Source organism: Callithrix jacchus, chromosome 7, assembly GCF_049354715.1.
Source record: "Callithrix jacchus isolate 240 chromosome 7, calJac240_pri, whole genome shotgun sequence".
Classification (NCBI taxonomy): Eukaryota; Metazoa; Chordata; class Mammalia; order Primates; family Cebidae; genus Callithrix; species Callithrix jacchus.
This window is the reverse complement of record NC_133508.1, coordinates 157,021,914-157,036,060: the sequence shown is the minus strand read 5'-3', so window position 1 is coordinate 157,036,060 and position 14,147 is coordinate 157,021,914. Positions and strand designations below refer to the sequence as shown.

At 43.5% G+C, this 14,147-nt stretch overlaps 1 protein-coding gene across 4 annotated transcripts in view; it reads left to right on the top strand.

Moving 5' to 3' along the window:
- TBX15 (T-box transcription factor 15) overlaps positions 1-14,147 on the top strand; it is a 114,033-nt gene that overhangs the window by 35,551 nt on the left and 64,335 nt on the right. Inside the window, exon 1 of one of the 4 annotated variants that reach the window (XM_009001988.5) lies at positions 10,113-10,332. The exons of the other annotated variants lie outside the window; for them this stretch is intronic. The gene's annotated coding sequence lies outside the window, so the exon portion shown is untranslated. Of the gene's footprint in view, positions 1-10,112; positions 10,333-14,147 lie in introns of those variants that run through there. 4 annotated transcript variants of the gene reach the window in all.

Below are 14,147 nucleotides of genomic sequence, written 5' to 3'. Positions count from 1 at the left end.
TCCAGTGTCCACGTGAAGATTTGTGTTTCTCCCATGACCACCTGACTGTCACGTCACAATTCTTGAGGGATAGAACCCTGGCTTTATTTGGTCTGGTCTGATGATAAGAACTTAGAAGGGTAGGCAAAGGGCACTATAGATAGCTTTCAATATTCCCATTAAGTTAACTCCCTCTCCAAATAAGGACAACTCCCTGACTTCATTTCAGACTGTTTATTAAAACCAATTCAGATCTGCTGAAATAATGCCTACCTTTGTAGGGGGCAAAAGACTATTCATCCAAAAATGTGGGTAGTGAAGAGAACAGTTGAGTCCCTTGAGAGTGGAAACCAACAAATGTAAACAAAAGTTTGGAACAATGCTGTGTGTAAACTGTTGCTGCTGGGTTAGGAAGACATGGGTTTCAGATAATTCCCAGATGTGTAGCAGACATATTACAGGCACATGGCCTTCCTCATCTCACTTCCATTCCCACCCATCTGAAATATTACAGTGTGAGCTGTGAAATAACGAAACTTCACCTTAAAATGTGTTTTATATTTGGAACTTTGAGGAAGTCTTTCTTACCTTTCTTTCTTTTTTTTCTTTTTTTTTTTTGAGACGGAGTTTCGCTCTTGTTACCCAGGCTGGAGTGCAATGGCGCGATCTCGGCTCACCGCAACCTCCACCTCCTGGGTTCAGGCAATTCTCCTGCCTCCGCCTCCTGAGTAGCTGGGATTACAGGCACGCGCCACCATGACCAGCTAATTTTTTGTATTTTTAGTGGAGACGGGGTTTCACCATGTTGACCAGGATGGTCTCGATCTCTTGACTTCGTGATCCACCCGCCTCGGCCTCCCAGTGTTTTCCCTTTCTTTCTAAGTGGAGTGAGGCTCTGAGGGTCCCAAGGATTAGAGTGGGAGGCTGGGAATGAGTAACACACTGTAGATCCCCTGTTTCTCTTGGGGATGTGGAGCAGTTTGAATTTGCCAAGATTCTATCTCTTCTTATTTGTATATTATATTTTGTATTTATACTATATGTTATATTTTATGTTTGGTGGACTGACTAAATCAGGTGTTATAAGGGTTAAAATAAAAAAGAGAATTTAGAATAAAGTCCAGTGACTCATTTATGAGGGTTAGGTTCAGAGGACGGCAAAAAAAAAAAATAAAAATAAATAAATAATCATTAGTCTGAAAAACTACCAGTGGCCTTAATTAATTTAGTCACAGAAGCAAATCTTAAATAGAATATTGTTAGCTGGCCATAGCTTTTTTTTTTTCCTTTTTCCAGAAACCAGTTTTTGGCAACATGGAAAAATGTCAGTATTGAGCGTATGTATTTAAAAAACACGAAGCGCCTCTCTTTCCTCAAGCCATCTTTTCCTATTTTTATTCTGTGTTAAGAGGCTTGGTCTAAATATGGGACACACCATTTCTTCAAGTGCTAAAGGTCCTTGACTGATGACAGCTTTTCCTGGTGGTTTCCTGTGCTTCATTTTCTGAGATAGCAGAATTTCAAGTAAAATAAACACTTGATTTCTGTCTCTTGTGGTTCCTAGTGTAGTTTTTTTGGCCGAGGAAAAAGTCCTTGTTAGCGTTCTGAGCCAAAAAGTAACCATTATTGTACCGCTCCAATCTGTCATGGCTAGCCCACTTGGGACGTTCAGCCATACTTTGTGCAGGTGCCTAGCCTGGGCATCTGTAGGTGCTTAGGGCTCAAATCTGTCATGGCTAGCCCACTTGGGACGTTCAGCCATACTTTGTGCAGGTGCCTAGCCTGGGCATCTGTAGGTGCTTAGGGCTATGTTAGGGCAGATTGCCCAAGACAGGGAGGTATTAGACATCGGGAACTGGATCGGCCTAGGAGTGTAAAATGCCTTATAAAAAAAGTGAGGACACTGAGCGAGATGAGAAGCCACACTTAAATAATTGCTAATTTAGTCTTGGTTTGAATCTGAAGACATGGTTGGTTTTAAGGACCGAAAATTCTTTTTTTTCTAAATTTTCATTTCTATATTATTGACCCTTGAAGAATGTGAGGGCTGGGGTGCCGACTCTCTGTGTAGCCAGAAATCTCTATATGACTTTTGATTTTCCCAAAACGTAACTACTATAGCCTATTGTTGACTGGAAGCCTTGCTAATAACATAAACAACTGGTGAACACATATTCTGTGTGTGTATTATATACTATATTATTATGATAAGGTAAGCTAGAGAAAAGAAAGTGTTAAGAAAGTCACGTGGAAGAGAAAATACATGTACTGTACATAAGTGGCAGTGGGTCATCAAGGGTCTTCATCCTTATTGTCTTCACGTTCAGTAGATGAAGAGGAGGAAGAGGAGGGTTGGTTTTGCTGTCTCAGGAATGGTGAAGGCAGAAGAAGATCTACATGTAAGTGGACCTGCACAGTTCAAACCCTTGGTGTTCAAGGGTCAAGTGTACTCACATCATCTCCCACTGCAGCCCTGCATTCCTGCAAGCTGAAGGTGCTGATAGAGTCACATTCAGATTTTGAATACTGGCAGGAACAGGGCCCTCCGACCCTTGCCCAGGGAGGCCACCCGGAAGGGACATAACCTAGTTGGGGCTATAGCTGTGGAGAAGCAGAGTAGGGCCCATATGGTCTAGGGCACTAACATCAAGTTGGTGACCTTTCGAGTGTGTGATGTGAATTGACAGATATGGGAGCAAGCAATTTTGGCCCAGGTTAATGGTGACCTTTAGGTTTTGCCACCTGGTATCGGGAACAATGGGATGTTGCAACCAAGGGCACGAGGCAAAGTAGTAAAAGGCAGTGTTGTTGTGGCAGGTGACCTTTGATGATCGCCAAGGAGAACTCAAGAACCATTTGGACACCTGGCCAGCAAGAGAGGAAGGACCAGGCCCTGGAACTTCACAGATCTCCCACCTCTCCTGCCCTGGGCTCAGAACCAATGTCTTTGCTTCTAATAATGGGAATTGCATGTTAGCTGCTACCTGTGTATTCCAAAAATTTAGAATGCTGAGCCAATTAGGGCAAATGTCTTTACATTAGGAGGGAAACTCCTTTCTCATGATTTTGCTATCCTTGTGACAGCTGGAGTTTGAACATTTCTAATCATCGATACAAAGAATCTTTTTTCTCCTGTCAAGGAAATTTATTTCAAGCCAGGAATTTAATGACATTAAAGATGTAGTCATGGTTTGTAGTTTGTTTTCTGGCATATCCTGTTCTTTTTATAGATAGCTACATGGCATCTGAATTGTGCAATGACTCTATCTGTTCTTAAAACTTTAAATTTGTTGCAGTGTGAGAATTGTTCTTGTGCATTGCTCTTTGGGGGACAGAAGATGCCAGTGTCTTTTCAGAGTGAACGGTGGTGTGTTGGGCTTTTTCCTTTATCATCACTGCCCCATTTGGTAAGGAACCAAGATCATGTGCTGATATTTGGACTGACCCACCCGATCATCCAGTGAGAAATATGATGCATATTGTGCTTTCCTACTGGCAAGCTTGAGAACTGAAGATGTTTTTTTTTCTTCCTCGTTTGTGATGGTCTTTGAAATACAGCTGACATTCTGAGTTAAGCTTTCCTATTGGAGAATAGTAAAGGCCTATACTTACAAGGTATGAATAGCAGATGTTCATTTAAGAAACAAAATAGCAAAAACAAAACCACGTGAGAGGTCAGGAAGCTCATCCAGTACCACTGCAGGAGGCTTCTCTGGGGAGGCCAAACCCATGTGAGAGGTCAGGCAGCTCGTCCAGTACCACTGCAGGAGGCTTCTCTGGGGAGGCCAAACCCATGTGAGAGGTCAGGCAGCTCGTCCAGTACCACTGCAGGAGGCTTCTCTGGGGAGGCCAAACCCATGTGAGAGGTCAGGCAGCTCATCCAGTACCACTGCAGGAGGCTTCTCTGGGGAGGCCTCAGCCTGGCCCTGTACTTGGAGGTTGCTCTCAGGGAAAGTGCTTCTATATTTCCTTCATCTGCTATTGGGAGATACTTCAATGGTCTAACATGGCTCTTGTCCTCATTTAAACTATGTTTAAGGCCAAAGATGAGACCACATCATGTGGCCTCTCCCCAAGGATGCGTGAAGAAAGAGCACCTCTTTACGTCAGTGAGTCTTGGCTCAGCATGAGCTGGCTTCATCTTGGGTCCTGCATCCTCGATCCTGTCTTTGTCCCCTCTCAGTGGAGCACAAGTCAGACAAGAGCCTGCCCCGATGAAGCCAGAGGCCTCAAAGCAGCAGAGAAATCTTCACAAGTCACATATGCCTAGACCCTGAGAGTATATGACTATTACCGTGAAGAGAGGTGCCTTCTGCCACTGAAGAGCAGTCTCTTGTAATTTCTTCCTTCACGCTCCCTATTTGCTTCTCTGAGGTGTGTCACGTAGCCAGAATTTTATCAAGTGAAAAGCAAGGTATTTATTGTGTGTCCATGCTAGGAGCTTATTGTTTCAAGCCAGATAGTAGGAGATAGGTTATTTTAAATGCCAATGTGTCTTGAGGACCACGGAAGGGAAATAAGTACTGTCTTGGAGAATCTGGATTGGGTGATGGCTACAAGTATGGAGCATATAAAAGAGGTTTAAGACTATTCTTGCTTTAAGGTTGTTTTGAGATTTTTGCGAAACTCACTGAGAGATCCAGAGACAACCTGAATAGTGGATCCTGAGCTCAGAGTATCTGTGTTTTCCTCCCATGTGTTCCCAGTTCTGGGGGTCCTGGCAATCTGGACCACCTTGACCATTGAACCAGTGCTGACAGAAAGGCAGGAAAAGCAGCAGCTGCTTCTCTTATCCTCAGACTCAAGGGCCCCGGCTAAGGGGCCTCACAGCCAGGTCCCTGCCAAGGACATTGGCTTTCATGAGTGACTTCATCACACACTGATGTTTCAAGGCTGGGTGCTTCCCAACTGGAGCCTCGAAAATGCTTGCGTGACATCCCTGGAGAAGGCAACAAACTTGAAAGAAGCTCCCACAAAGTAAATCACCAGGACCGGATGGTTTTCATCCAAGAGTTGGGGAGGAAATGAAGTGTGAAATAGCACAGATACTGATGAAGACATTAGTTCTCCATTAAAACCACAACTGTGTCAGAGCAGAGGAAGTTTGCTAACATGATGACCTTATTTCTAGAGGGGAGAGATTAGTGGCCTCTCGGATGCCTCTGGAAAATCTGGGCCACTTGGAAAGAATAGCATAAAATCTGAACAATGACACAATAATCTTTATTTCCTAAAAGCAGGTAAGAAGGATATTGTGACAGTTTATGCAAAGCAGCATTCCAGTGGAGATCTTAGCAATAACATGAAAATGAACATATAATGCATACGCTGCTATTCCCTGCTCTTGCGTCCACGAAAGACATGACTAATCAATCTGGTGGGCACTGCTTCCTTTGAGTTTGGATTGGCCTCATGCTTCTGAATTTCGAGCTCTCAGATGCCACATTCAAATGGCTAGAGTTGACATGCATGTTGAAACTCGTTTGCTCCCCCTTCCTAAGAGGTTGTATTTTTTTCTGGTTCACACCACAGTGACTCATAATAAAATTGTAGATAATGACAAGTAGGAGGTATTTCACAGGTAGTTTAGGAGCATGACAAGAAACATGTTGCAGTCTTTCTCCTAAGGACTGAGTTAATGGAACGTTTACCTATAAATGGTAATATTTATCTTGTATGAGTTTCAGATGTGTAATCACAACTCAAACCATGGTAGGGTCTTTCTGGAGGGAAGAGAAGTCACTTCCTCTGAGGCAATAAGCAGCATGTTTCAGAAGATCGTTTTGAGAAATGGGGATCAAGAGCAAGATCTTTCATTAGGTGTTTCCTTGTGGAGTTGAAGAAGGTTGTCAACATTGAGTCCTGCCACAGCAGTGACTCTGTGGGATAAAGGCGAAGTGAGGTAGCTTTGAGAGAAGAACTGCACTGAGGCCCAGAGGGGAAAAGAGACAGGCAGGTTGGGCCCTAGAGAAGCTGAGCAACTTCATGCAAAACCCGATGTTTCTTTGGGGCTAGCTTATGTTTTAGGAGACAGCAGAAGGCCAGCTCTGCTGCTGGTCTGAGAATCCCATAGGGCCAGTCCCCAGAACAGTTTTCCACTGGGTTGAGCAAAGCCTTCTTGTGCTAATAATAATTAGAGCAATTTGGCTGTGCTAATTATCCTGCAGCCCAGTGGCCTCTAAATAAGAGGATATGTGATAGAGCCAATCTCTTGGTGTGGACTGTAAGCTGGACTTTTAAAGATGTTATCTGACTGCCTGTTATAAAATGAGCTATTCTGCTTGATCAGTGAAAAGTAGCCACATACGTTTCTTAGAGAATCAGAATGTAGGAAAAGCCACTTAGCAGGATAGAGACCCTGACGGTACTGTGGTCCTTCATTGAGTCACCACTCTGGAGATGGCCCGATGCTGTGCTTCAGAAACCAAAGGAACAGATAGGGTCCATTGGTCAGCACACTTGGCTGACAGACCCTCCACCATGATAGAACTCATGACCTTGCTCACATCTTGCAGATTCACGGATCATGGAAAGAGATGCTGGGATGGGCATGTTGTCTAGATCTTTGTCTCATAGGAGCAAGCAGTTAACATCTCCATTTTAAAGATGAGGCAATAATGAAGTGCTGCTGCTGGGGGAGGCATGAACCAGATTGAGGAGATGATCCAGGCTCTCAGCAAACAGGTCTTCTCACTTCACCACTGTGCTTCGCCAAGTCTCAGTTTCCTCATCTCTGATGGGCACTGCATGGATTTAGCAAGTGTGGATTAAGCATGGTATTTAGAGCACATTGAGAAATCTCTGTGGGCTAAAGAACTAAATGTGGTGCCGCTAACTTACATTCATAAGACACTTTATAATTTACAAAATGCATGATTTTACTTTGCTGGTGCCTCATTGAGTTGGGTAAGCAGTAGGATTTCTTCTCCACTTTTCACAGATGTGTCAAGTGAGGTGCCACAGGGTTAAACGGCTCCTCAAGGTCACATCTCTGGGTAGAGTCAGAATCAGGACTCACCCTCCTGCTTTCTGATTCCACACCAGGACTAACACGCCTACCTTCTGATTCTGAATCCAGGGTTCCTTTCACCATAACATGACAAGTCATGCAGAGTTGACTGTATTTATCATTCACTGTAATGACAGCAGAGAGGCTGCAGTGTCACAATGTGGTAAAAATAGATGTTTAGCTGTGAGGGCAAGGAGGTTCTTGGTAGCAAACAATCTGAGCTCACCAAAACGTTTTTCCCATGGGCAGGCTCGGTTGCCATAGCCTTTGGGAAAGCCCTGGCAGGCCTGCCGGGGGCAGCCTCACTGACTCACTGTGTACAGCTTTCCCTGGGGAGCTGCCTCCCAACCCCAGTGCCAGACGCAGACATTGCCTTAGAGGTCATGAGGTAGAGGGATTTCTTCTGAGATCCGGGGACCACTGACTAAGACCACATCTCCAGTAAGGGGACCGGATTGCATGTCTCACAACAGCAGACTTGCAGTGCAAACTTTTGGTAAGGAGAAAGACCCTGGTGATCTTGGGGTTCCTGTGCCACTAATATTTTCCTGGGAGACAGGGGAAGAGAGAGCCAGAATAAAAGCAGCAAGGCCAAAGGAAAAGCCACGTTTTCATTCACTCAAAAATAATTTACCATTCATCTACTTTCCCCAAGTAAGTAGATGAATACGGATTGTAATTTATTCAACTTATATATATTTGTATATGTGGTTAAAATAAAGATCAGTGGAAGATAAAGAATCATAAAGAGAATGTGAGATGGTCTTAGGTGGCCATTTTAAGATTCATCACTATGTACAGAAATACAACCCCTCATTCTTCATAATAAAGATAAAAATATATTTTTGTTAAGATGCACCATTAGCTTTGGGAGGCCGAGGCGGGTGGATCACGAGGTCAAAAGATCGAGACCATCCTGGTTGACATGGTGAAACCCCGTCTCTACTAAAAATGCAAAAAATTAGCTGGGCATGGTGGCGTGTGCCTGTAATCCCAGCTACTCAGGAGGCTGAGGCAGGAGAATTGCCTGAACCCAGGAGGCGGAGGTTGCGGTGAGCCGAGGTTGCGCCATTGCACTCCAGCCTGGGTAACAAGAGCGAAACTCCATCTCAAAAAAAAAAAAAAAAAGATGTACCATTAGTATTCTGTGTCATATTCTTTTGAATATTTCTTTCATTGTAAATATCTGGCTGAGGGAAAATGCATTTTGTTACAGCAGAAGAGAGCTTGGAAAGATGGATGTTTACTACACTTGAAGAGAACCTATCAGACCATTGTGGTCCTTAAGCCCTTTTAAAGTTACAGATTCCTTTGAGAATCTCATAAATCCCAAGCACCCTCTCCCCAGAAAAACACAAGCTTTTGCAAATTTAACTTATCATTTTGAGTGACTTGTAAACCTCCAAAGCCTATCCACTGACTGTAGTAGCCTCTTCATTTAAATAATTAGAAATCAATATTTTGTATAATAAATTTTTTCTTTATAAAATAATTCATCTCAAACCACGACTGTAGTTAAAAGGTACATGTATAGCCAGTGTCATATAAATTATTCTGATATCTATGACGTTTCCTAGCCTATAGCATTTGCATTTTAAACATGTATTCGTTGCACATTCACTTACAGTGTTACTCGTCTTTTTTAAAGATGCTAGATATTGTAAACTTTATTGTAATTTGCATTTGACAACATTTGTGTAGTACTTGATATACAAAGGAAAATCTGCCTTCACTCTTACATCAGTGTTGATTATATGTAGAATATGGTATATAAAGTAATACTTTAATCTATACAACAGCTCATACGCCATCAATAAGATCTTATCCTCCAGACTTGTGAATTCTTGAAAAAATTACTTCCACATGTTCTTAAAAGTACTTAAAGATTTTTGACTGGTTGGTGGTCCATTGACTCCGAGTATCTGACCTGTCAAAATGCCATCTTTAAACTCCAGTGATGCATAGAGGCCAGGGTTGAATTTATTACAGAACAAAGAGAGGTGATGATTAACACACCCATCTGAACAGTAGGGGGGGAAAATAATCCTTGAATGGATTAGATGCCATGATCCTAAGACCACATTCTCTGAGAGTGTTGGGTTCTTGCCCAGGACTGGGAGAGGCCAAATGCTGATGCTTTTTAAATGACAGGGTGTCTCCATGGAACTCTGGTTAGGGACAGTGGGGGTAGAGAGTTTGGGGTCAATTGAGAAAAGCCTTTCTTTCTCCTGTAACCCATCAGATGGAGGGCCTAGACCTGCTCTGTGTGCAGTAACCCTCAAGACTTACAGCTCACCTGACTAGTGTTAGATAATTATCAGTCTGCCCGTCTGGGTGGAGAGTAATATTAATATGCAAATAAATGGACTTAATTTTGTAACCACTAACCAGAGCTAACTTCTAATTTTGGGGGGACTCTGGTATGCTGCTTTCAAGACTGGTATAAATGCTGCCAAGAAGATGAAGTGAATTCCTATACACACTGTTCCACTGAGTTGTGACGTAGATAGGCTCTCTGTATTCACGGGCAGTATCTGGTAGGTTCTGAACACTCCCAGGATATGTTTTCAGGGAAATTTATCTTTTTTTTTTTTTTTGCCAATCAGTGTGAGCCTGTAAGGTTGCTCAGGTTAGCCTTGAACTCATGACCTCGGCTTTGCAAGCGCCACGACATCTGGCCAGAGCCACTTTGGACCCTGGAAATTTATCTTTATAAGAATAGTCCATGAACAGAGTACTAAACTCATTTGCTGACTAACTTTCCTCTTCTGTCTTTCCCCTGGCATGTATTCCAAGCTTTATAAAAAGTATGGATTTTTAAACGGCATTGTGTAATAGCATTGATGACGATTGACTCTGAGAAGAGGCCTGAAACAGAAGGACACCATCCTAAGAGGGAAACGGACCAGCAGAGGAAAGTCATTTTCAGAGTACTTGAATTGCAAGCCCAGGTGCTCAGGAAATCTCCTGTCACTCTGAGATGGGCTGGAACATGGTGCTATGTCCAAGCTTCTAAATACAGTTCAGGCTGGGTCATCAGGACAGATGCTGGACTGGCACCACGGTGGGAATTGGAGTGGGAACTCTGACAGTGCTTAAATGCCATGGCCCCTGGGCTCAAAGTCTTCCTAGGCAGGGACAGGGAGAGGCAGAGCAGAGTCTTGTGGGGAGGAGGGTAGGAGCAACTTTGGCAAGGAAATCCTGCTGTCTTGGTGACACTACCACTCTTCCAGAAGGCAACAGACACTCAACAACACACCAGCTATTTTGGAAGCTGTCAGTTTCTGAATTGCTGACACACTTGAAGGACCCTGTCTCTTCAAGGGTCATTCTGACCCTTCAAGGTAGGTAGGCCTGGGGAAAATCAGAGGTTTGCTGTAGCCAAGGTATTGGCCGTGGAATGAGTGGAATTAAGTGACGTGGTCAGAATGACTCAAGGAGTCGGGAATGGAGTTAAGAATAACATGTTCACTTTGGGATTCCCAAATCAGCCTTCTACACAGATGACGGTGCAAGGCAATTCCTTGCCTCACCCCACCCTCCTTTTCTTGGCCATCATAAAAAATTCATCCTGGAGTTAGCATCCTTTGATAACTCATTTTCTTTCGGGAAGAGCTGCAGGGGAAAAAGAAAGGAGAGACTTGGGAGGATGGCTTTTCCTGGAGGGTCTGGGGACTTGGGTTGTGAGGGTAGGATGCTGAGTTTTGCAATCATCTTAATCTGGATTTGGTGAACTGTAAATATAAAGACACTCAATGATTTCGTTCTCAATAATTGTCCTGTGCCCCAAGAGTGAACTCTTTTCTGCCATTAAAGCATTTGATTTTAGGGTTTCTGAAGGTGGTGTGGGATGGTGGATGAGGCTACGTTTTGGAATGGGAAAGACTTGGGTCCATTTCTTCACTCTAATACTTCTGGGTGAGTGGCATTGGGCATGCTCCCCTCTCTAAGTCTCAAAATAGGGTTAAAATGCCTCCCTTTCAGGCCTCCTGCTCATGCTCCCTGGGAGTCTCACCTTGGTACTAGATTTTTTCCGCCTCCTCAGTGCATTTTTCTTATCCCAAGCCAGGTGGGTGTTTCTGACAAGGCTGTCCATCAGCAGTCAGGGCTCCCTGCAGCTTCCCAGCTCTGCCCCGTCCTCTTCACCTCTCACGGAGCAGGGCTCCTTGCAGCTTCCCAGCTCTGCCCCGTCCTCTCCACCTCTCATGGAACAGTGCCTTTGGCAGCATCTTCAGCCTCGATTGCTCTCTCTGCTTCTCTGTTCAAGGTGAGAGTTTGCTCTGTGGCCCATTTTCCTTACTGAAAACCCAATACAGCTCTTTTCTTCGTGGTCTACCTTTTCTCTCTTCTTTTGGCTGTCATCACTTTCCTTCTCAGATAGTGTGCCTGCCATTGTGGACCAGGAGAGCATCACTCAGGCAGACCCGCATGAAAACAGGCTTTCTTACATGGCATTTTCATTGCTGCTTCTGCCTTTCCCTCTTTCTGCCTCTTCACCATTTCTCCTACCGCATTCCATCTTGATAGTTTTGCTCCAGGCCCCGAAATATTTTCATCATGTGACCATTTCCTGCTCTACATTTTACATTTTCCTTAGTGAGAGTTTCATGTCTTCATTTGAAAGCTGCCTTTCTGCCTCTGAGATATGGACAGGGAAGCGACTGGAAAAGACCTAACCTTTATGGCTATCCGTGTTCCAGATCATGGAAAGAATTATATTAAGTCTATTTCCACTTTGTGCCAAGAGCTTCACCATGACACATGGTATCCACGGTCTCCATTTTAGAGGAAGAAATTGGCTCAGAAACGTTAAGCAGCTTGCCCGGCCATACATCTGGGTCTGTGGACGTCTAAAGAATGTTTGTGATATTTACCCTTACTTCTCAGCAGCTCTGGAAACCGCACTTCACCGTAGACAGCAGCGAACGTGGAGGTGTAGGGGAGCTGGTGGGCACAGCAGTCATTCTGTTCCTGACAGAGGAGAGCATCTCTTCCTCACTCTCTCTCCCTTAGCATCACTAGCTCTCGCATTTGTAGAAGAACTCGGTTCTTTCCCCATTTTATCCTCATGACTGTAAGCACCTTCTCTTCTTAGGTTAATGTGCCGGAGAGCTAGCATCTGAGTATCTTCTAGGTGTTTGACTGACGGCTACTCACAGAAGTGACTGAACCGTGTGAACTCAGTTGAAACCCCTGAAAGATTTCGGGTCAGACCTTGCCAATCAGTTTGACACAGCTCACAGTCATGCAAGGAAAAGCCAGTAGGATTCCAATAGTTCAGGTTGTGATGTCAGGAGGTGACCCTGGGATTTAATAGGGATTTCATCGGGAACATGACATGCAGTTAAGACACCTCATTACTCGGGATATATTTGTCTCCTGGAAGAAGATGAGAAGAATAGCATCAAGATTCTGCATTTGGCTCCAGCCTACCCGCCCAGCTCTTCTCTGACTGTCTTCCTCTCTTACTTTGCTAAACCTACAGCATTTCATTCATTAATTCAATCAACAAAAACATTTTATTGAGTGCATAATAGGTGCCAGACACTTACCCAGGTGCTGAGGATACAAGAGAAGTAACACAGATGTGGTCGGGATTACACAGATCGCTGCTCTCTAAATACATTTGGTAGATTTTATTGCCATGCTTCTACCACAAAAGTCTTTTTTCCTGGAAGATCCTTCTCCTTCTTCCCCATTTCTGCCTTTCCATCTCACAGAAAAGATCCCTGGGCTGGGAGAGATTTTCTCTCCCGTCTAAACTCCCACAGAATCTTGTTGCTATTTTTCTTAGATAATAGTACCTGAAAATTAGCATTCATATGTCTGGATCTTTTTTGTTCACAAAGTATTAATGCAAATCCACATACACGTGCACCTTGTTTTTAGTTCATAAAAGTTTCACAAAGTAGATATGAATAATATCCTCATTTTACAAACGATAAAACTAAGGCTTAAGAAGTTAGCCGACTTACTTAAGGTTAGATGGTTGGAAATAGGAGAGATTTGGATCCTAAGGCCAGTATGCTGTGTGCTGTGGTGGATTTTGACTATTGACTATTATATTTTCGTTAGACTTATTTATGAGCTTATCCTCTCTTCCTAAATGATTGTATAAGTTCCTGAGGATATGGATCATCTCTTATTCAACTTTGTGCTCCTAATTGCACCTAGCACATAGCCAGGCCCAGGCTAGAAAATGAGTATTATTTGCTGAGCAAATGAATGATTGATTGAATGGATGAATTCAGATTACTGGAGAGGTTGTTACATTGTTGTCAGTCACGTGATATTTACTGAACAGGGTGGTTTTCTATGTTTGCCTGGTGAGTCGGGTAGATTTTAAACTCGGTGTAGTTGGTGGTCTGCTGGGATCACTTGAAGAGCGTTCCTGGCTGTGCTCAGATGTCTATCCTACTTACGTCTTTGAAACTGCCACCTCCAGGAGCACGCCAGCATGAATTGTTGGTGCCCCGTGGGAACAGTCTAACAAGGTATAAAGCAAATGCTTGCAGGGCCTTTGGAGAAAGGTCCACTTTTCACGTGACAGAAATTAAAAGACCACGACGGCAGATATATAATGGTGCTATGCCAGTGGCGGGTGAGGAGGTGGTGGTGGGAGGTTGGAAGTACTGGTAAAGAGCAAACTGCCTTGGGGATGAGTTAAAGTATCGCTTCACCCAGGAAAAGTGCCAAGAGCCGTAGGAGGGGCCTGTCTTGACAGCTGCTCACCTGAAATTGACTGGTAAATCTTGAAGACCACTCAGTTATCAGAATGAAATTTTGAAGGACCTCTGGTGCAAGGGGTACTTAGGTTGAACATTTCCATGTGGCTAGTGGCTAATTTTGGATTATTCCATTTATGCACTGTCTGTGTGTTCAGCAGGAATATTTTCTAAACCCAAAATTGGCCTCATAAATATTAATTTTGTGGGAAGAATAAGATAAAATATTTGAAATTAGATTGTTTTAGAAAATTCAAGACCCATATTTGTTCTTTTTTTTTCCTTTGTCTTTCTGATACACTTGGTTATTGGCATAGAATCTTATATGTTAATTTGATACTTTACTGTTTGTGAAGTGCTTTCATACACATTATTATCAGATGAATTCTCCTCAAGCACAGATACCCACTTAGGACCATCAGAAACTTTTGAGT